Consider the following 22,382-nt stretch of genomic DNA (forward strand, 5'->3'; position numbering starts at 1 on the left):
CATTCCTTTCTGCTTCCCAGAGCTGGTAAGCAATTTGATCTGGGTTATATGATGATACATGTATCATCATGCAAAGCACATTTCCATGTTACTCATTTTTCTGAGAGAATAATTATATAAAAGCAAAACACCAAAACAAAATCCCAAATAATAAAGTAAAAATCACATGGTTTGATCAGCATTCTGACACCAACACTTCTTTCTTTGGAGGGGTATAGCAATCTTAGTCATAAGATTGACATGTATTCTTCAAAACAATTCCTGAAATAGTTTTAAAATATTTATCTATCTCTTAGCCAGCTTACTAGGGATAACCATGACCAATGCTGAGATTGTGACATTTATCATAAATGTCATCATCTGTGCTGTGGCCCCAGTGTTCCTAGTGATATTGATGCTTGTTGTCACTGTTTCACATCCAGAAATCTACTGTGAACTGTCCACCCTGACCTGTCACCCTGATATGACCAAACTCATGGAACATGTAGGGCTCTATCCTTCCAAAGAGATGTGAAGCCTGGGGTTTCTAATATTCATTCTCCTCCATATTTAGTCATAAGGGGACCCATACACTTTTTTAAAAGACCATAAAACTCATCACATTGTCCTTGAAATATATGTGTATACATACATACATGTAAGACCTTAAAATATAGTTTTGAAATTTAATCTTTAAAAAGCACCAGTTTTATCTCTGCTATTTTGATCAGTTACTATTCTTCTCCCATGGAATTCACAGGTATTCCTTTTGCTCTGAACAATGTAAAGACATGGGCAATCCTAAAACTGATGTCATAGTATATGACAATTCTGATCAATTATCTGCTATTCTTTCTTTTAAATATATCATTTCAAAATTGTATTTAAAAGAAATATATTTAAATTCATTTCACAATTTTTATATAAAGTATTCATGTTTGTAAGTCAAAATGTTGAACTTTTTGGCAATTATTAAGTTCACAATTCAAATAATTCAAACTTTCAAAATTACATTTTGATATTTTGAGAATTTTTTCTTTTTTTAGTGGGGATGATCTCTCTTTCCATTAAGGCAGATTATAATCACTCCATATATTTTACTGATAAACCATGGGCCATATTTTCTACTAATCTTCCTTAGGCATGTACACCATTTACTGGAGGCCTTAATATTTTAAAGGAAAAAGTGATCATGGAATATCCCATTCTTTGGATATTTTCATTTCCTGTTACATACTAGCTTCTTATTTTGTCCTTTTTTATTGTAACAATTTTTATTATTTTCTAGTTTGCCTACTACTGACAAATTTATAATTTCTGTGGTTTATGACCAGGAAATGTTTTTATAAATATTTCCTTATTTAACCCACATTTGATAATATTGTGGGGATGTATACTTTTCTGTTTATGTGTGCTAAGTGATATAACCACAATTTTTTTAGGGAGGAGGGGACAAAGAACAAGAATAAACTGTTGAATTAATTGTTACTGGACAAACAAAAAAAATTTTTCATCATCCCTTGAGTTAGACTCAGTGAAAGGCTTAGTGATCCATCTAATGCTAGATATACCCTCATGGGGTGGAGAACCTTTAAAGATGAAAAGAAATTAGGGAATTTCATGGATATCAGAACCCGGGAAATACCTGTTGCTAAGGAGTTGGATAAGGGGAAAAGCTAAGGGATATCTACTCAGGGAGCTGAGCCTAGTACTGGCTTAGAAATCAAGGACAAAATGAGGTTTATTGCTTCTATTGAAAAGTACCTGGCCAAGAACAGAGAGAGCCAGTGAAGGACAAGGAAAGGATTAGAAATTTCTCATAGTCAGGGAGGAAAACCTGAACTGCCAAAAGAGGGTTTAAGATGCCTTGAAACGAAAAAAGACAGCTGGGTGGTGCCATGAAAATATTACTGAACTTGAAGTCAGGAGGGCTGAATTCAAATCTTCAGACACGTGCTAGTTGGGTAATCTTAGACAAGTCATTTATCCACCACTTACCTCAGTTTCCTAATCTACAATATGGAGATAATAGCATTTAATTCTCAGGGAAGTTTGAGGATTAAATGAGAATATATATGTAAGGCACTTTGCATAATTTAAAGTACAGGTATCCATCCCACAGCTCAACTTGCACCTTCAGGGTTTCTATAGCACAGATTGGCATAAGAAACTAAGTGGGAATTTTTGGGGAGTTCTATGGAAGCCACAGACAACATGTAAAGACCAGTAGATGACACAAAAAGTTTAGAAACTCAGAAATACAAAAATATATGTATATTATTGAATAATACTAATATATTTGCTATTTAATGCCACAAATATACACAGTTCTTTTTAAAAGTTAAAATAATTTTAAAGTTAAAGCTGGTGAAAACAAGAAAGCCAGTAGATGACACATAAAGGCTAAAAGTGTAGTGTCTTAGCACTGACCTACACATAGCTTGTGACCAAATACTTAACCAAAATTTTACAGTAAGATTCTGTAATCATCCAATAAAAGAAAAAAAAATAAAGATTTCCTTTGTCCAAAGGGAGGGCCAAAAAAATTTACTTGGTTCTTCCATCAGGGCATCATAACTACCCCCAATCCTGGTAATGTAGAAGGGGTTCCTGTTCTCTATAAATGCTAGCTATATCAAGAACCAAAGGATTGTTAGCAATTATTTTTGTAAGCTGGACTTCATACTATTATCAGATGTGATTATAATTTTTATTATATATTATGTCCTAATATGAAGTTTTTGTCCTTATGCTCTCTGGCCGAGTAGAAGAAACGTATCACCAGTTCACTTGACTCTTCCTTATGAGTTCTTGGCCATGGTTGCCCATGCAACAAAGAATTCATAATGATAATCCTTCCCTCCTGCCCATCCCACCAACTTCTGTAGTGATAATGGTGGAGTTTTGAGAATCATCTAGTTTTTAGAACCTATACATGTTAACTTAGCTGTTGTTACTCTAAATGTGAAACGATACATTCCAGCTGATAGAATGCTTGGGCTTATAGTCAAGAGAGTCTGAATTCTAATCTTGCTTCTTATGTTTACTACCAGTGTCACTCCAGGAAAGGCACAACCATCTTTATCTATAAAATGAGGAGGTAAATCCATGACTCCTATTCAATTGCTATTGAATAGGCACACTACTACAGGAAATATATCAAACATGACAGTCACTTTAAGAAATAAGGAGACAAAATATGTTGTACATTAATATAAAGAAAATAATAGCTAGTATTTATATAGCAGTTTAAATTTTGTAAAGAATTTTACAAGTATTATCTCATTTTATCCTCACAATAACCCTAGAAGGTAGATATTGTTATATTTTACAGATGAAGGAATTGAGGCGAAGGATAAGAGAATTAGAACTTATTTTTGACTGGTTTTTCTTAGAAAAGTACATAGAAGACTGAATGAAGAGAGTTTTATTGAGTATTCAAAATATTGGAAAACATTTTTTCATGGACTTTTTTAGTACACTCATAGCTCAGAGTCCAAGGAAAATATATTTTAAAAACCTTGAATATGATTTCCTTGAGGGGAACTGAACTTCTCAAACTCAGGTGCTGCAAGAAACAAACTCCAGAAAGAGAAAAATGGCTTCTGGTATGGAAATGTTCCAGAAACTACAGAGCCAAATCACCTGTATAATCTGTAGGAACTACTTTTCTCAGTCAGTCACCATGAACTATGGACACAGTTTTTGTGGAGAACATCTGTCTTGGAGTTAAAGAATTAGAGTCACACCTTTCTCATGTCCTGAATGTAGGCAAGTTTCCTAGATCAAAGAATTTTCAGCACTCAATGTGAATCTGGAAAACCTAAGTAATATTGACAGGCAGCTCAACATCCTCAGTTTTCAGAGGATTGAAGGATAATCCCCTGAACTCAAGGAAATCATCATGTTCTTTTGTGAGGAAGACCAGACAACACTCTGTGTCCCTTCTTGCCAAATACCAGAAAATGAGGTTATGGAAGAGACTGTTCTCTATTATGGAAAGAAGTTCCAGAAGATTGTGAACTACTTGAAGAAGGAATTTGAGACAAAGAAACTTCTCTCTCAGGAGAATGGACAACCAATTGACTGAATTCAGGAGAATATTGCAAACTGCTAAAATTTGTGTTAAATTCATTGTGAAGAGATGTTGGAGGAACAAAAAATATTGGAACAACAACAACAGCAACAAAAAACAAACAGCAAAGCCAGAATATCTCAGTATATCCAAACCCTTCAGCAAATCATGCTAGAGCTGCAGGAATCAAACCACAAATCCAATTTTGAACTACTGCAGGTTGCCAGGGAAGTATTGGTATGAAATAAGTCAATGTTATCCCAAAGTCCCAAGTTTGTCAACCCAGAGCTGAAAGAATGTCTCATCCCTCAACAATTGAGACCCTCAGCAAATTCAGGGTAGAAATCAGAGTGGATATTACATTATCCAGTTCCTATGTGATTGTTTCTGAAAATCTGAAGAGTATGAGAACTGGAGAAGGCTGACAGGTGAAACCCAACAATCCATAAAACTCTCTTTGCTGAGCTGGTGAGGTCAGGGAATCACTTTTGGAAGGTGGACAAGACACAAGTACCTCAGAGGATATTAGCAACTTACATCTCATGCTTGAGGACAAGGATGGGGAGGAATCTAGACTCTTGTGCCTCTGTGTTCCTGTTTCACTGTATGAAGAAGGAAGATATGTATTATTTCCAAGCCTATCCTGGATCATTAAACCATCAAGTGAAAGGCCCTTTACTTAGAGTTGGGGTCTTTCTGAAATATAATAATGGCAGTGTCATCATACTCCTCACATGTGTATTCTTTCCTCTTCCTCTGACCACACAACTTTCCAGCTGCCTTTGAAATTGTTATTCCCCATTAGAATATAAGATTCTTGAGGAGAGAAACAATCTGTCTTTTTTGCTTGTATTTCTATGACTAGTGTTTCTCAAAGAGCCTGACCTATGCTATGCTTAATAAACTTTATTACTTTGTCTTAAAAAAACACCTTAAATATAATTGTAGCTTATATACTGAAGTTGATTACAGAGGATGTGAAAGTAGATAAATTGTACAATGAACTGGATAAAGCTCTTGACACACCTCTCAGAACCTTCACTACAAAGGTGGGCACAAGCAAAGGCAATAAAAAGTACTTCAGGTACCTCCTCTGTAAAATACAGACAACTCCCAGGATCACTGTAAGAACAAAATGAGAGAATATTGTTTAAATATTATAAAATGAAATTTATGCTGTTGTTCATGTCATGAAAGATGTGGTAAATATATGATGGGGGTATTCTGGTAATGTAGTAATAATCAGCACAATCAATGGACAAGCAATATGCTCCATTTGTAATTCCAGAATGTAAAGGGGAGAAGTCCCTGAAATTTTAGATGATTTCCATGTCGAAACTATTTGAAAAAACTTACTTGAAAGTGGAATAAAATAGTTAAGGATGAGCCATAATCTGCATATGAAGGGAATACCCACATTAATGTGATCATTCAATCTATAAATCAATGACTAAATAAGTACTTACTGTGTTCCTGCCACTATGTAAGATGAGAGTGATATTGGATTGTTGGAAATCTTCATCCCTGTTGTTTAAAAATTGCAGAGAAGTTAGATGCAGGAATTGAGAGGAAAGTTTCCAGAAGTCAAGCAGTAGCAGATCTAGATCAACTGCCATTCCTTACCTATAATTCTTCTAACGATGGTGCTACAATTAGTAATATAATTTCCCCAAATGTTTTATTACTTGTTAAAGATTCCTGAGTACTTAAAATAGGTTTATTTCTTATGCTGTGATTTTCTAAACTCCTTTCCCCCAGAAGTGACAATAAAATCTTTACTAATGATGCAAACAGTAAATTCTTTATAAAATTCAGTAGCTAACTCACATACTAGGCATGTGTCCTTTTCTCAGCTTTGTTGTATTTTCTACTTCTTAAGTCGTTATTCTTGTTCGAAATCCCCAATTTCTCTATTTTTATCCCCATGGTCTTTTCCTGTTTCTTTTCTTGTTGTTTAATCAATTAGAAGAAAAAATGCCCCTGTTCTTTCTAACTCATATTAATCACATCTTGATTTCCCTATTTTCTTCTTTAAAAACTCAAAAAAAATCTTCCCATTTCCTTAAGCATCCTAGCTTATTTCCAAATAAAACTTTGTTTTGCCTGCTTTTGCCTTCCCTCTCACATGATGTTAGTATATTTCTCTTATTTATCCTTTAATCTCTCCTATTTGGTTAGTAATTATTTCTCCACATTCCTCCTGTGACTATTTTCCTCTTAGCTATTTCCACTGTTCTGTGGGTTGTAACCACTACCCACCACAAGGCCGACTCAACATGAATCAACAGAAGAAGCCAATATAGATTGGATACAACAAATGTTTATTTCACCTAACTCACTCATTTCCCCCCTGCTAGGATTTGTGTTATACACATAAGAACAGCTCACATCATTTACATAACATTTTAGTATTTATAAATTGCTTTTCTCACAACAACCCTAGGAGGTAGACAGTATGGTTGTATGTTATTCTCATTTTACAATGAAGAAATTGGACCAGAAAAATAGATCAACTTATAAAAGACCACATTTCTAGTTAGTAGCAGAGATAGACTGTGTTCAAGAGAAGTTTTCTTGTCACTATACCCTATTAGAGCATACTCTCAACTATATGACTCTATCTGAGTGACATGTACAGCAAAGTGTTGAAGAAAGAGCTGTCTAAATAGAATTAGTAGGCAGGAGTTCTAACCCCAATTCTGACTGAATTTTAACATTTCTGTGCCTCAATTTCATTACATGATAAAATGGGAATAGTTGGGGTGGGGGTGGGAACATATTTTGGTGGAAGGAAGTCCTATCTGATATCCATTAGTCTTTTATCAACTCAATTTTCTTTGTGTACTCTGCCACCCATCTCCTGAAATTTCCATATTAGAAACTTATAGGCAGAAGGGTTTCCTACCCAATCCCTAAGTCTCCTACTGTCTCTAATATAAGATGGAAAATCAACTTGCCCTCCCTGTTTATAAGCCATGGCATTAATCCACATCACTAGGATTCCTAGGAGGTAGGAGTTATGTGACCATGAAAATGTGGGTTCAAGACTGTGAATTGCCAAAATTGTAAAGATAAATTTTAGTGTCTTGAGTTAAATCAAAAATAAGTGGTCGCCATGGGAAAAATTCCCAAATATGAAATACTCAAGTTGGCTGGGTTTATGGAGATTTTAATTAATACAAAATGAAGGAATTAAGGGAAGGGAAAGAGACAGATTAAGAGGAAATAGTAGGAAAAGGCTATTTCTCTTTAAGAGAGAAACTAAGTCAGTCTTTAATCACTCACCACAAGATTTTGTCTCAAGCAAACTCCAATTCTTCACTGAAATTCTCAACTCCTGAACTGAGTTCAGGGAACCAGCTCTGACTCGTGACCTCCAATTCAGCTTCCAAAGTCCTCAAGCTCCTTCCTTTTAAAGAAAATTTTCTCTTGTGTCACCTCCCCTAAATTTTCACATCTACCAATCACAGTAGACACTTTTCCTAGGACTGCCCATTCTTAGTTTTCACCACTCTTTAGCTCTCACCTTCTCTGGGTAGATTATATCTTCTGAGTACTTCACACCTCTTGCTAAGCTTGCCTTTTGTAAGTTGCTTGACTTTTTAGTGATTAATTTGACCTTCATAGGTACTTAGCACCCTTTTGTATTAGATCAAAAACAGACTTAGCTTAAGGTTTTGGCCCCACTATAAGTATGGGTTGGGGACTTTTTCATTGTTCAGTAAGGAGTTTACAACTTTATCTTCCACTAAAGTATGCCTAAGTATAGGTAGAGTAATGTAAAGTTCTCAATACATTCCTGAACAAGTACCTCCATTGTTTAAATGGGGAATAGCCTTAACCAAATGTTCTAAGGTAGTCTGAGAAGTTTTAAGATTCACAGTTGGTAAGATCAAATCTGGGAGTAACTTCTTGGCAGGTCTAGTCATGAACCCTCATCTTGCACTTATTCCTCAGGAATGCTTGGAAATCTTCTATCTTATTGAATGTCCATTTTCCCCCTGAAAGAATATACTCAGTTTTGCCAGATAGGTGACTCTGGGTTGTAAATCCAAATCTTTTGCCTTCCTGAATATCATATTCCATGCCTTTCAATTCTTTAATGTAGAAGCCACTAGGTCCTGTGTGATCCTGATTGTAGCTCCATAGTATTTGAATTATTTTGGTATTTGAATGGATGCTTGAAGTATTTTTTCCTTGACTTGTTGGCTCTTGAATTTAGTTATTATATTCCTAGAAGTTGTCAATTGAGGATTTCTTTCTGGAGGCAATTTGTGAATTCTTTCAATTTAAACTTTATTTTCTTGTTCAAGGATCTCTGGGCAGTCATCTTTGATAATTTCTTTTAACATGATGTCCAATGTTTTTGCTTCATCAAGGCTTTCAGGTAGTTCAATAATTCTCAAATTGTCTCTCCTATATCTATTTTCTAGTTAGTTCTTTTTTTCAAAAAGATATTTCATGTTTTCCTCTGTTTTTTTTTTTAATGTCTTTGGCTCTACATTATTGTTTCTTGATTTCTCTTGAAATCATTAGTTTCTAAGGGGTCAATTATGATTTTTAAGGCCTGGTTTTTCTCTGTCAGTTTTTGGTTCTCCTTTTTTAATTGACCCATTTCTTCTTGCATCACTTTCCTTTCTCTTCTCCATTTTTTCCTCTGCTTCTCTTAATTGTTTTTTTAAGACTTTTTTGAGCTCTTCCAGAATCTGTGTCCAATCCATATTTTTCTTTTGGATTTAGCATGTGTTTCCTTTGCTTTAACTGTCCCATTTGTTCCTTGCTCTTTGTTTCCATAAAAATTCTTTAGAGTTAGATTTTTTTGGTTGTTGTTTCCTCAATTTCCTATTTAATTATAGGTAGACTGTTTTTTTGGGAAGTTGCAGTACCCTCTTAAACTTCAGTCCATCCTTAATGCTATTTTCAGCTTACTTTCTGAGTTGTTACTAGTTTATCAGGTGGTCTTAGGGTTGAGAGCTCTGAGAGCCTCCTTTCAATGCTGATTCAATTGACACTTGAGATGTTGATAGCTTAAAGACTTTCCTCAGGCTTAGTTGTAAGTAAGTTTTTGATCTCACTCCGAACTTGATCAGGTCAGGTGCTGATCAAATTCTAGCCCCATGCTTAGGCTCACATTTTTGGTCTTAAGGTGTTCTTGATTCAATCAGGCACACCCTTGATTGCCCTGTCCTGGAGCTCTGCTCTTAGTTTTGGGCAAAAAGATCTTGGGGGGGGGGAATACCTCTGAGAACTGTGTCCTCATCCTAAACCATGGTTTATGTCCTCATCCCAAGCCTAGACTGGGATTCCTGGCTTTGCTCTGGACCCATACGGATGAGCCCCATTCAGCCCAGATTGCCCTGGGTTGGGATTCCATACTTCTTCACAGGTTTGAAATTTCAAGGTGTATGAGTTTGCTTGGACCACTATATGCCCAGGCAGGATTTCAGGATCTAAATGTTAGTTAGGGCTTAAGTTCAGAACCTCTGACAGCAAATGTGGGATGGGGGTTGTGGTTTGCTCTTGGCTTGTTCTTTACTCCCTGCTATGGCCTCCTGCTAGCTCTGTTCCCCTCTCACCTCAGTTCCCCAGATGGTCTCTGCTTCCCTTTTGGGTTTTTCTTTTCTTGAAGGCTGTTTCATTCTGTCTCCTTGTTGGTTCTTTCTCTCTTGTATTCATTTTGTGGCAATATTTTAATCTTGGTTGGAGAGGATTTTCATGGTGAAATGGAGCTGCTGATCTAGTTACTCCTCTATCTTAGTTTCACCCCTGGAAATCTATCAGTTCTCTTTGTGGAGAAGTATAGCATTTTTTTTTTCCATCCGGAGACCTTTGGAACTGTCTTGGACCATTGCATTGATCAGAATAGTTAAGTCTTTCATGGTTGATCACCATTACAACACTGCTATTACTATGCATGATGATCTCTTTGTTCTTCTCATTTTACTTTGCATAAGTTCTTATAGATCCTGTAGCATTTTTTCTTCTGAAACAAATTCCTCATCATTTCTTATAATACAATTGTTTTCCATCACAATCATATGTCACAATGTGTTTAATCACTCCCCAGTGGATAAGCATATCTTCAATGTCCAATTCTTTGCTACCAAAAAAAAAGAGCTGTTATCAGCTTTTTTTTTATATGTATAGGTCCTTTTCTTTTCTTTTTTTCTTTTCTTTTAATCTCTTTAGGATAAAATTGTTGTAGTGGTATTACTGAAGTGAAATGTTCATACAGTTTATAACCTTTTGATCATAGTTACAAAACATTTTCCAGAATGGTTCCACAACTGTTATTATATAAATAGAACTATTTTCCCCCTCATCCCCTTCAACATAAGTAATTTCTTATAGGTTTGGCATAGTAGCTCAGATTTTTTTAAGTGTGCACTTCTCCAATAATGATTTAGACTTTTTCATGTAACTATAGATAATTTTGATTTCTTTTTTTCCTAGAATATTGCTCATTTGACAATTTATCAATTGGGGAATGACTTGTATTTTTGCAAATTGGGCTCAACTCCCTATATTTTTAAAAAAATCAGGCCTTTAAAGGAGAAACTTGCCATGTTTAAAAAAATTACTTCATTCCCTGTGGAACCTTTTAGCAAAATATAATTTTCCTGTTAATTAGGTCTCCTTTTGCTTTTGCTTTGCCTGAGATCATGATTATTTCTTCCACCTTTTTTACTTTAGCTAAATAAAATGTAATGAATTCTGCTTCAGCCCTTTATTTTAATTCTGAATATTTCTGTTTCTAGCATTTCTGTTTTAAACAATATATTGTTGGATATCTGATTTGCAATCCATTTGGCTATTTGCTTTCTTTTATGGGTAAGCTCATCTGATTCTCATTTACAGTAATTGTTTCTTTTTAATTTATTTTTGTTGTTATCCTTTTGAAGTTTATTTCTTTTGAAAATTTTTCATTGATTTCTTTAAAAAATATTTTTCCATGTTTACATGATTCATTTTCTTTTCCTCCCCCTTTCCTCCCTTCTCCCAGAGCCAAGAAACAATTCTACTGGGTTGTACAAATGTTATCACTTGATACCTATTTTGTTATTATTCATTTTTACTATAGAGCAATCTTTTAAAGCCAAAACCCCAATTCATATAAGTGATAAATCATGTTTTTCTTTTGTGTTTATACTCCCATAGTTCTTTATCTAAATGGGAATACCATTGTTTCTCATCAGTCCTTCAGGAGCATCCTGGATTATTGCATTGCTACTAACTAGTTGTAAAGTCCATAACATTGGATAGTTCCACAATGTTTCACTTTCTGTATACCATGTTTTTTTGGTTCTTCTCATTTCACTCTGTATCAGTTCATTGATGTTCTCCCAGTTCATATAGAAATCCTTCAGATGATCATTTGTTACAGCACAGTAGTATTCCATCACCATGATATACCATAATTTGTTTAGCCATTCCCCAACACCCTTGAGATATTTCATGCTTCCTTCTATTATTTAATTTTTTAAATTTTGTTTTAGTATTTCTTGTTGTCTCATGAAATCATTCACTTTTACTTGCCCAATTCTAATCTTTAAAGATTGATATTCAATTATGATTTTTGATTTTCATTTTAGGTTTGGTCTATCCTCCTTTTCATGGCTTCCAGCAGATCAATTCTTATCTTCAATTTGCTTATTATTTCATTTGATTTTTGTGCCTCTTTTCCATTTGGGCAATTTTGTATTTTAAGTTGTTATTTTCTTTTTGTATTATTTGAATTTATTTTTTTCACTTTTCTTCTATTTATCCTTCTGTCACTCTCTTTATCCTATTCCCTCCTCAAGTCTCTTATTTCTGAATACTCTCTCAATCCACTCTTCATTTTATGATTCTCCTATCTCTCATATTTTTCTAAATTAGATTACTATATTCAATTGAGTGTATGTGTGTATATTCTACCCTCTTTGAACCAATTTTGATGAGAGTGATGTTCAAATATTTCTTGTCACCACTTCATATTTCTCTCTACCATTATAGTTTTTCCTTGTGTGCAACTTTTTCATGTGAGAAATATTGCACAATTCTATCTCTCCTTTGCCCCTTCTACCAATACATTTATTTTTCTTATACCTTTATTTATTTATTTAGAGATCATCCTGATATAATAGATTCACAATCATACCTCCGTTTATGAACAATCTTTGTAACTGTACTAATGATGATGAAATTCTTAGGAACTATTTGCCAAAATCCCATATTAAAATAGAAATAGCTTAACCTTATTGAGTCTCACATACTTATTACTCTCATATTTTCTTTTTATGCTTCTTGTGAGTCTTGGTTTTGAATGTCAGAATTTCTATTCAGCTCTGGTCTTTTCCTCAGGAATGAGTTAAAATCTTATATTTCAGTTCTAAGATTGAAGAAGTGACTTTTTAAAAATAGTTTTCCCAAGTCAATTACTTGATGATTTCTTGATAATTATTCTATCTATTGTTACAAGCAGAATTTTGTTGTAGTAGGTATGTGGGACCTAACCTATCTACAATCAACTCAGTCCATCATCCTGACAAACTCTCATATATCTCTCTGACTATATCCATTCTCTTCTATAGAAATATTAATTGCTAATATTTTCTAGTTCATTCATATCTAATTGTTCATATATGAAAAAAACAAATGGATGAAGTTTATGAAATAGTTGGATAGATGGATGTTTTATACAGCTTGTGTATTTAACATGTACCATGATATATAATGGATAATGAACAGGTCTTAGAATTAAATGTCAAGACAATTGGTTGGATTGCTTTTAGGGACTGCTTTATTGTTTTTGGTAACTTCAAGCATTTTCTTGAAACAAATATCTACCTTATTAATATTAGTATTTTTCCTGTGGTCCTATGAGTTATGAGTCTCTAAACAATTAAAGTTATGGGAGAGCAGGGGCTATTATATATAGTTTGTAACATTGAAGAGATAGTAAAAAAGGCAAGAGAATTTTAAAAATAAATTTTTTTAATGTAAAAGACTAAATTGATTTTAATTTCCTATTTTCAGTTTGAATCTTTTTTCTGAATAATTTTTAGAAAAAGAATAAAAGTTTTGTTTGTAATAGATTAAGTTATGTCTCTTAATTTCCAGATAAGCATTTCTATATAGGGCCATTATCATATCTAGTTACTTCATCTAAGTTGATCTGGAATTCTATCACTGCTTGAATTTATATTTGCAAAACATCATTTTATGTCATATAATAATACTCCTTCACCTTTCCTACATGAAACTAGAGACCAGACCATAGCTGAAAACTTCAATTTCTTTTTTTCCTATTATGTTATGTAGATATCCCAATAATAGTCCCCCATGGAGAAAATAAGGTTTTATATATAGTTATTTTTTTTCCTACTTCAGTTGAGATCTAGGATAGACCATAAAAGATAAAATTCCTTCATCTTATGTGAGCAGAAGAAACTCCAATTCCAAAAGGTAGTGTCCAAAGCCAGGAATTTTTGCTGCTGCCTACTTGGTCTTCTATTTCTACTGTAATTTCTCAAGAATATAATTTCCTCAAATTTTTTTCTTCCTTTCAAAGAACTACACATTTTGTGCCTAGTCTTCTGGATGCGAATACTCATAGCATTGATTGTTCTTACCTTTCATTTCACTGTTGCCATTGTTCGCCTCAGTTATAGTCTATGTACAACTTATTTTAGAGTATTCCTGCTTAAGTTAAATAGCTTTTATTTTACATAGCCTTATATTGACATCTTATTTCACCTTTTTGGCTTTTCTTTTAATCTATAAGTGAACAAAAAAACTGCCCACCAAATGCTCTTTTTTTTCATTTCTATAGATTTGTACTATTCCTTTCATTTCATCTCCTATTATTAGCAATTAGTATCCTCCAGCATGAGTCACCTAATCCACTGTAGGCCTTTCTGCTATTAGTGATAAAGGTATTTTGATTATTTCTATGAATTATTATTCTGTTATTATTCCATTATCCCCCAATTTATGTCCTCCTGCTTTTATCATTTTTGTAATCACTGAATCACAGAATTTTTAGAACTTGAAAGTCTTATTAATCATTTAATGTAATCTGTAATGAAAAAGAAAAATCAAGTATAACATAGCTAAAACAGTGGCCATTTGGTTTCTGTCTGGAGATTTTCATTGAGAAGGAATATTTTTAAAATCTTAAGGTATTATATTTCATGTAAGCACTTACTGGAATCATACATTTTGTGAACCTGTAAACTTTGATAATTTATTTTTCTTTTATTTTTAGATATCTCAATACCTCTCTACTGCCCCCATGCCATTGAAGATATCATCAAGCAAGCAATTATGAATATCAAGATTATGTCTTCTATATTTCCACTGCTTAGTTCATTCTCTGGAGGTCAATGTTTATAAATTATTCTTCAAATATTAAATCTGTAGCTATATATGTTTTCTTGGTTCTACTTGTTTTATTCTTCAGTATCTTGTGTAGTTCTTTCCATGTTTTTAAAAAAACTAATCTGCTCATCAGTTCCTGTAGAGTAGTAGTATTCCATCATAGTTGTATACCACAATTTATACAGCCTTTTCCCAATTGATGGTCATCCCCTCAATTTCCAATTCTTTGTCACCAATAAGAGAGCTGTCATAAATATTTTAAAACATCTAGATTCTTTCAATTTCCCCTGATCTCTTTGAGAAATAGACCCAGAAGCAAATCTAAGGATATACACAGTTGGGTCTAAGGATATAAAGTTTCATAGCTCTTGGAGTGTAATTCCAGATTGCTCTCCAAATTTGTTGGATCAGGTCATAGTTCCAAAAACAGTAATAGTTTCCCTACTTCTCCACTTCCCCTCGAACATTTTCCATTTTGCTTTTTTGGTCATTTAATTTCTTTAATTAAATTTTTGTTATCATGCAAAACAAACTTCCATATTGGTCATTGCTACAAGAGCACACTCATATATAACCAAAATGCCCCTCCCCCCAAAAAAAGCCATAAATACATACACTGATGTGAAGGATAGTATACTTTGATCCACATCCATCCAACCCCAACAGTTTTTTTTTCACTCCCCTCTGGAGGTGGATAGTATTACCTGTCATACATCTTTCAGGATTATCCCAAATAATTGCATTGCTGATAGTAGCTAAGTATTTTACAGTTAGTCATCATACAGTTTTTCTGTTACCATGTATAATTTTCTCCCAGTTCTGCTTATTTTGTTCTGCATCAGTTCATGGAAATCCTTCTGGCTTTTTCTAAAATCATCTTGCTTATCATTTCTTATAGCACAATAGTACTCCATCACTGTGTGTCACAATTTGTTCAGCCATTACCCAATGGATTCTTTTGACATTTTAGTCAATCTGATAGGTATGAAATATCTCAGAAATGTTTTGGTTTGCATTTCTCTAATCTTTTATTCATTTTTTTGGTATACCTATATATGCCTTTTATTTCTTCATCTGAAAAATGCCTGTTTATATCTTTCACCCACTTATCAATTAGAGGAGGGCTCTTGTTCTCATAAATTTGACAAAATTCTCTATATTATTTAGATATGTCTTCTATTTTAGAGACTAAGTTTAAAATTTTCTGATTTCCTTCTAATCTTAGTAACATTTGTTTTATTTGTATAAAATCATTTTAATACATTCAAAATTGTTTATTTTACATCTTACAATGCTTTCCATCTCTTGATTACTCATAAATTCCTCCCCTGTACATAAATATGATAGATAATTTGTTCTCTGGTCTTCTAATTTACTTGTGATATCTCCTTTTATGTCTAGATCACACTTCCATTTTGATGTCATCTTAGTGAATTGTGTAAGATATTGGTCTATATCTAGTTTCTGGCAAACTATTTTTCACTTGTCCCAAGTAATTTTTTACCAAATGGTGATTTCTAATCCCAATAGCCTGGATGTCTGTTTTTGCCAAATATAAATTTAGTATTAGGTTTTACTATGGTTGGTTGCATGACTATTCTATTCTGTTCCACTTTTCTACCTTTTTGTTTTTTAGTCAGTGCCAGGTAGCTTTAATCACTGCTCCTTCATGGTGTGGATTAAAATCTCATGCTGCTAGACTTCCTTCCATTACATTTTAAAAATTAATTTTCTTGATATTCTTGATTTTTAAAAATTCTTCCAAATGAATTTTGTTATGTTTTCTATCTCAGTAAGATAGCTTTATGGAATTCTGATGGGATAGCATTGAATAAGTAGATTAGTTTAGATAGGATGGTAATTTTAATCATATTGGCTCTGTCCATCCATGAACAAGTAATATTTCTCAATTTATTTAGATTTGACTTTATTTGTGTTAAAAGTATTTTATAATTCTGTTCATCTAGTTCCCAGGTTTGTTTTGGCAAGTATACTCCTAAATATTTTATTTTCTATGGCTATTTTAAATGAAGTATCTGTACTTTCAGAACTTTGTTAATATATAAAACTGCTGATGATTAATATGTATTAATTTTATATTCTGATATTTTACTAAAAATATTGACAGTTTCAACTACTTTTTTTAGTTGAATCTCTAGGATTTTCCACATATGCCATCATATCATCTGCACAATTAAATAGTTTTATTATCTTTTTGCCCTTCTGATTCCTTCAATTTATTTTTCTTCTCTTAAAATTATTTCTAGTATTTCAAATATTATATTAAATAACCTTTATTTTACTCCTGATAATATTGGGAAAAATTTTAGCTTATCCCGACTACAAATATTTTTGGTGATGATTTTAGGTAGATGTCTCATATCATTTTAAGAAAACTTCATTTAAACCCATCCTTTCCACCATTTTTTATAGGAAAGAGATGCATATAATCAAAGATTTTTTCTTCATTTATTGATGTACTCATATGATTTTTATTGCTTTTGTTAGTAATATAGTCAATTATGTTGATAATTTCCCTCATTTTAAAACCATCCTTGCATTATGGCTATAAATCTTGTTTGGTTACTGTGTATAATCTTTTTTATGAAAAGTTGTAGTCTTATAACTAGTATTTTATTTTGGATTTTTACATCCATATTGATTATTTAATTTCAGCTTCAATAGCTTTTTCATTTTCAGAGGCAACAAGAATTTAACCTTTGAAGTTTGTGGTTAGAGATTTCTCTAGCTTTGCAATATCTTCTTCACTGTGATATTATTTTGAAATATTTATACATGTCATTAGGATTTTTGCCATACTGTTAATAAATTCTGTAGTTAGTGGTATTAATTTTATTTTAATCACATTAGGGAATTTGGTGAGGCAGTGTGAAGGCTGAAAAAGTGGAGAGAGAGGAGGAAGAAAAAGAGAGACAGAGACATACAGAGAGTGAGAGAGACAGAGAAAAATAGATGCAAAAAACCTATGAGAAAACAGGATGACAATTGATTAGGTAACATGTCAAGTAGATTAAGGGGGGGGGCATGCTTTGAAAAGTGTAATGAATCACATAGTACGTTTGGTTTGGGTTATATTATGCCTGTGGGTAGTCAACCCCACAACTTGCCACATGAATAAGTAGTAAAATATTTTCATGTCCCAAATGTGTGGTTATCCAGGTTATTTGAAGTATATATTAGATGTATAACTGCACAGTATACTTGCAGTGACATACTTCATGTGAAGATCCTTTTTTTCATCTTTTCTTTATGTAGCATCACCTACATATTTTATATGTGGGTTACAATACCTGCTTCCCATTTCTCTTTTAATATACATCCTTTTATTAATATTAATATACATATATTGATATACATCCATTAATACACATTAATATTCATCACCACCAGAGAAATCTTGTTCAAACTCAGCATCACAGAATCTGAGATTAGGAAGGGACCCATCAATCCAACACATATAAGAAGGAATCTTCACTATAACTTAGATGAGAATTAATAGACCAGGTTCTGCTTGAAGGTGTTAAAACTGGGGAATTCAGAAATTCTATAGTCCAAAACTATAGGATAGCTTTTAGTATTAGATACTATAAGTGTTAGGAAAAAGATTTTCCTGACAGTAAGCTTAAATTTTCCTTTTTGTAGCTTCTACTTGAGGCTTCTGACTCTTTCTTTTTGTGGCCAAATGGAACATTCCTAGTGCTCCTTTTCAATTATAACCTTTCAAATAATTGAAGTTAACTGGCATGTACACCTTAAATCATGACTTTTCATTCTAAACATTGCTAGGCCATTTAATCAATATTCCCATGAAATGTACTGTAGATTATTTACCATCTTGTTTGGTGACTTCTGGAAATTCTTCAGATTATCAATTTATTTATTAAAGCCTGGTGCCCAGAATTGAAAATGCTACAGATGAGGTTTGATAATGTGCAATATGTGGTGTGACTATTCCTTATTTCTAGAAGTTAGGATCCTCTTAATGTATTCTCAAATCGCATTATCTTTTTTAACTGCTACATCCTACAGTTGATTCATATTTAGCTTGTAATCTATTAAAACTCCCAGCTCCTCCTGTTTGGAACTGCTGTCTGTCTATGCTTCTCACAGCTTTCACTTATGAGGTTGATCAGTTTATTAAAGGTGAAGATTTTACATTTATCCCTATTGTGTGTTATTAGATTTGGATAATACTCTAGAGCCGTGGTGGTGAACCTATGACACATATGTTAGAGGGGGCACTGAGAACCCTCTCTGTGGGCACACGTGCCTTCACTCCAGCACAGAGTTTGCCAGAGTTCATTACTAGAAAACCAGAGGGACCTGAAGCCAGGCTGATCCCCTCGCCCCTCTATGTACATCTGAAGATATTTCTTATATTACCCACCCCTTTAAAAGGTTCACTATTACTGTTCTAAGGGGTCAAATATCATATCAAATCATTGCTTTCCTCTACTGCATTCACTATGCCTATCAGCTTCACATCATTTGCAAATCTTTTGACAAAACCATTTTTACCTTTAAACCTTTACCATTGATAACTATGTTGAATAATAAAGAGCTAGGCATAAATAGCTGGGATATTCTACTGGATGCTGTTATCTGGTTTTCTCAACAATTTTTGTCAAATAGTGAGTTTTGTCCCCAAATCCTGTATCTTTTCCTATCTTATTCTTTCTTTCTTTTTTTTTAAATATTATTTTATTTGGTCGTTTTCATACATTATTCACTGGAAACAAAGATCGTTTTCTTTTCCTCCTCTCCCCTGCCCCCCCCCCCCCCCGCCTTTCCCTCTCCCATAGCCAACGCATGATTCCACTGGTTATCACATGTGTTCTTGACTCGAACCCATTTCCCTGTTGTTGGAGTTTGCATTATAGTGTTCATTTAGAGTCTCTCCTCAGTCTTATCTCCTCCAACCCTGTAGTCAAGCAGTTGCTTTTCAGCGGTGTTTTTACTCCCACAGTTTATCCTCTGCTTGTGGGTAGTATTTTTTTTTTTAGATCCCTGCAGATTGTTCAGGGATTGCATTGATACTAATGGAGAAGTCCATCACCTTCGATTGTACCACAATGTATCAGTCTCTGTGTACAATGTTTTCCTGGTTCTGCTCCTCTTGCTCTGCATTACTTCCTGGAGGTTGTTCCAGTCTCCATGGAACTTCTCCACTTTATTATTCCTTTTAGCACAATAGTATTCCATCACCAACATATACCACAATTTGTTCAGCCATTCCCCAATTGAGGGGCATCCCCTCATTTTCCAATTTTTGGCCACCACAAAGAGCGCAGCTATGAATATTTTTGTACAAGTCTTTTTGTCCATTATCTCTTTGGGGTACAAGCCCAGCAGTGCTATGGCTGGATCAAAGGGCAGACAGTCTTTTATCACCCTTTGGACATAGTTCCAAATTGCCCTCCAGAATGGTTGGATCAATTCACAACTCCACCAGCAATGAATTAATGTCCCCACTTTGCCACATCCCCTCCAGCATTCATTACTTTGCATAGCTGTCATGTTAGCCAATCTGCTAGGTGTGAGATGATACCTCAGAGTTGTTTTGATTTGCATCTCTCTGATTATAAGAGATGTAGAGCACTTTTTCATGTGCTTATTAATAGTTTTGATTTCTTTGGCTGAGAATTGCCTGTTCATGTCCCTTGCCCATTTGTCAATTGGAGAATGGCTTGATTTTTTGTACAATTGATTTAGTTCTTTATAAATTTTAGTAATTAAACCCTTGTCAGAGGTTTTTATGAAGATTGTTTCCCAATTTGTTGCTACCCTTCTGATTTTGGTTACATTGGTTTTGTTTGTACAAAAGCTTTTTAATTTGATGTAATCCAGATTATTTATTTTGCATTTTGTAATTCTTTCTAATTCTTGCTTGGTTTTGAAGTATTTCCCTTCCCAAAGGTCTGACATGTATACTATTCTGTGTTCGCCTAATTTTCTTATAGTTTCCTTCTTTATGTTCAAGTCATTCATCCATTTTGAATTTATCTTGGTGTAGGGTGTGAGGTGTTGATCTAAGCCTAATCTTTCCCACACTGTCCTCCAATTTTCCCAACAGTTTTTATGAAATAGTGGATTTTTGTCCCAAAAGCTGGGATCTTTGGGTTTGTCATATACTGTCTTGCTGAGGTTGCTTGCCCCCAGTCTATTCCACTGATCCTCCTTTCTGTCTCTTAGCCAGTACCAAATTGTTTTGATGACCGCTGCTTTATAATATAGTCTGAGATCTGGGACTGCAAGACGCCCTTCCTTTGTATTTTTTTTCATTAATTCCCTGGATATCCTTGATCTTTTGTTCTTCCAAATGAACTTTGTTATGTTTTTTTCTAAATCAGTAAAAAAAATTTTTGGAATTCCATGGGTATGGCACTAAATAGATAGATGAGTTTGGGTAGGATGGTAGTTTTTATTATATTGGCTCGTCCTACCCATGAGCAGTTAATGTTCTTCCAATTGTTCAAGTCTAGTTTTAGTTGTGTGGAAAGTGTTTTGTAGTTGTGTTCATATAGATCCTGTGTTTGTCTCGGGAGATAGATTCCTAAGTATTTTATTTTGTCTTGGGTAATTTTGAATGGGATTTCTCTTTCTAGTTCTTGCTGCTGAGCTGTGTTGGAATTATATAGAAATGCTGATGACTTATGTGGGTTTATTTTGTATCCTGCAACTTTGCTAAAGTTGTTGATTATTTCAATTAGCTTTTTGGTTGAGTCTCTAGGATTCTTTAAGTAGACCATCATGTCATCTGCAAAGAGTGATAATTTGGTCTCCTCCTTGCCTATTTTGATGCCTTCAATTTCTTTTTCTTCTCTAATTGCTACTGCTAGTGTTTCTAATACAATGTCAAATAATAGAGGTGATAATGGGCATCCTTGTTTCACTCCTGATCTTAATGGGAATGGATTTAGTTTATCCCCATTCCAGATGATATTAGCTGATGGTTTTAGATATATACTGTTTATTATTTTTAGGAATGACCCTTCTATTCCTATGCTTTCTAGTGTTTTTAGTAGGAATGGGTGTTGTATTTTATCAAAGGCTTTTTCTGCATCTATTGAGATAATCATGTGATTCTTGTTGGTTTGCTTGTTGATGTGGTCAATTATGTGGATAGTTTTCCTAATGTTGAACCAGCCCTGCATCCCTGGTATGAATCCTACTTGATCATGGTGGATGACCCTTCTAATCACTTGCTGGAGTCTTTTTGCTAGTATCCTATTTAAGATTTTTGCATCTATATTCATTAGGGAGATTGGCCTATAGTTTTCTTTCTCTGTTTTTGGCCTGCCTGGCTTTGGAATTAGTACCATGCTTGTGTCATAAAAGGAGTTTGGTAGGACTCCCTCTTTGCTTATTATGTCAAATAGTTTGTATAATATTGGGGTTAACTGTTCTCTGAATGTTTGATAGAATTCACTGGTGAATCCATCAGGCCCTGGGGATTTTTTCTTAGGCAGTTCTTTGATGGCTTGATGGATTTCAATTTCTGATATGGGATTATTTAAGAAAACTATTTCTTCTTCTGTTAGTCTAGGCAATTTATATTTTTGTAAATATTCATCCATATCACCTAGGTTGGTATATTTATTGCCATATAGTTGGGCAAAGTAGTTTTTAATGATTGCCTTAATTTCCTCTTCATTGGAGGTGAGATCCCCCTTTTCATCCTTGATGCTATTAATTTGCCTTTCTTCTTTCCTTTTTTTAATTAAATTAACCAGTACTTTGTCTATTTTGTCTGTTTTTTCAAAGTACCAGCTTCTAGTCTTGTTTATTAGTTTATCTTATTCTTTCTAATAAGGGAGGTGAGGGATTATAATGCCTACATAAAAAAAAAAAACAACAAAAAACAAAACCTTGCCATTGGGAGAAATGCAATTAAAAAAAAAACTAGCAAATTGCATAAGATTTTAAACATGGAATGTACATGAGA

At 33.8% G+C, this 22,382-nt stretch overlaps 1 pseudogene; it reads left to right on the forward strand.

The window, feature by feature from the left end:
• The first annotated feature begins 316 nt into the window (after window positions 1-316).
• The window catches only part of LOC130455236 (heat shock cognate 71 kDa protein-like), a 48,175-nt pseudogene continuing 26,109 nt past the window's right edge, over window positions 317-22,382 (forward strand).

Source organism: Monodelphis domestica, chromosome 6 (genome assembly GCF_027887165.1).
Source record: "Monodelphis domestica isolate mMonDom1 chromosome 6, mMonDom1.pri, whole genome shotgun sequence".
NCBI lineage: Eukaryota > Metazoa > Chordata > Mammalia > Didelphimorphia > Didelphidae > Monodelphis > Monodelphis domestica.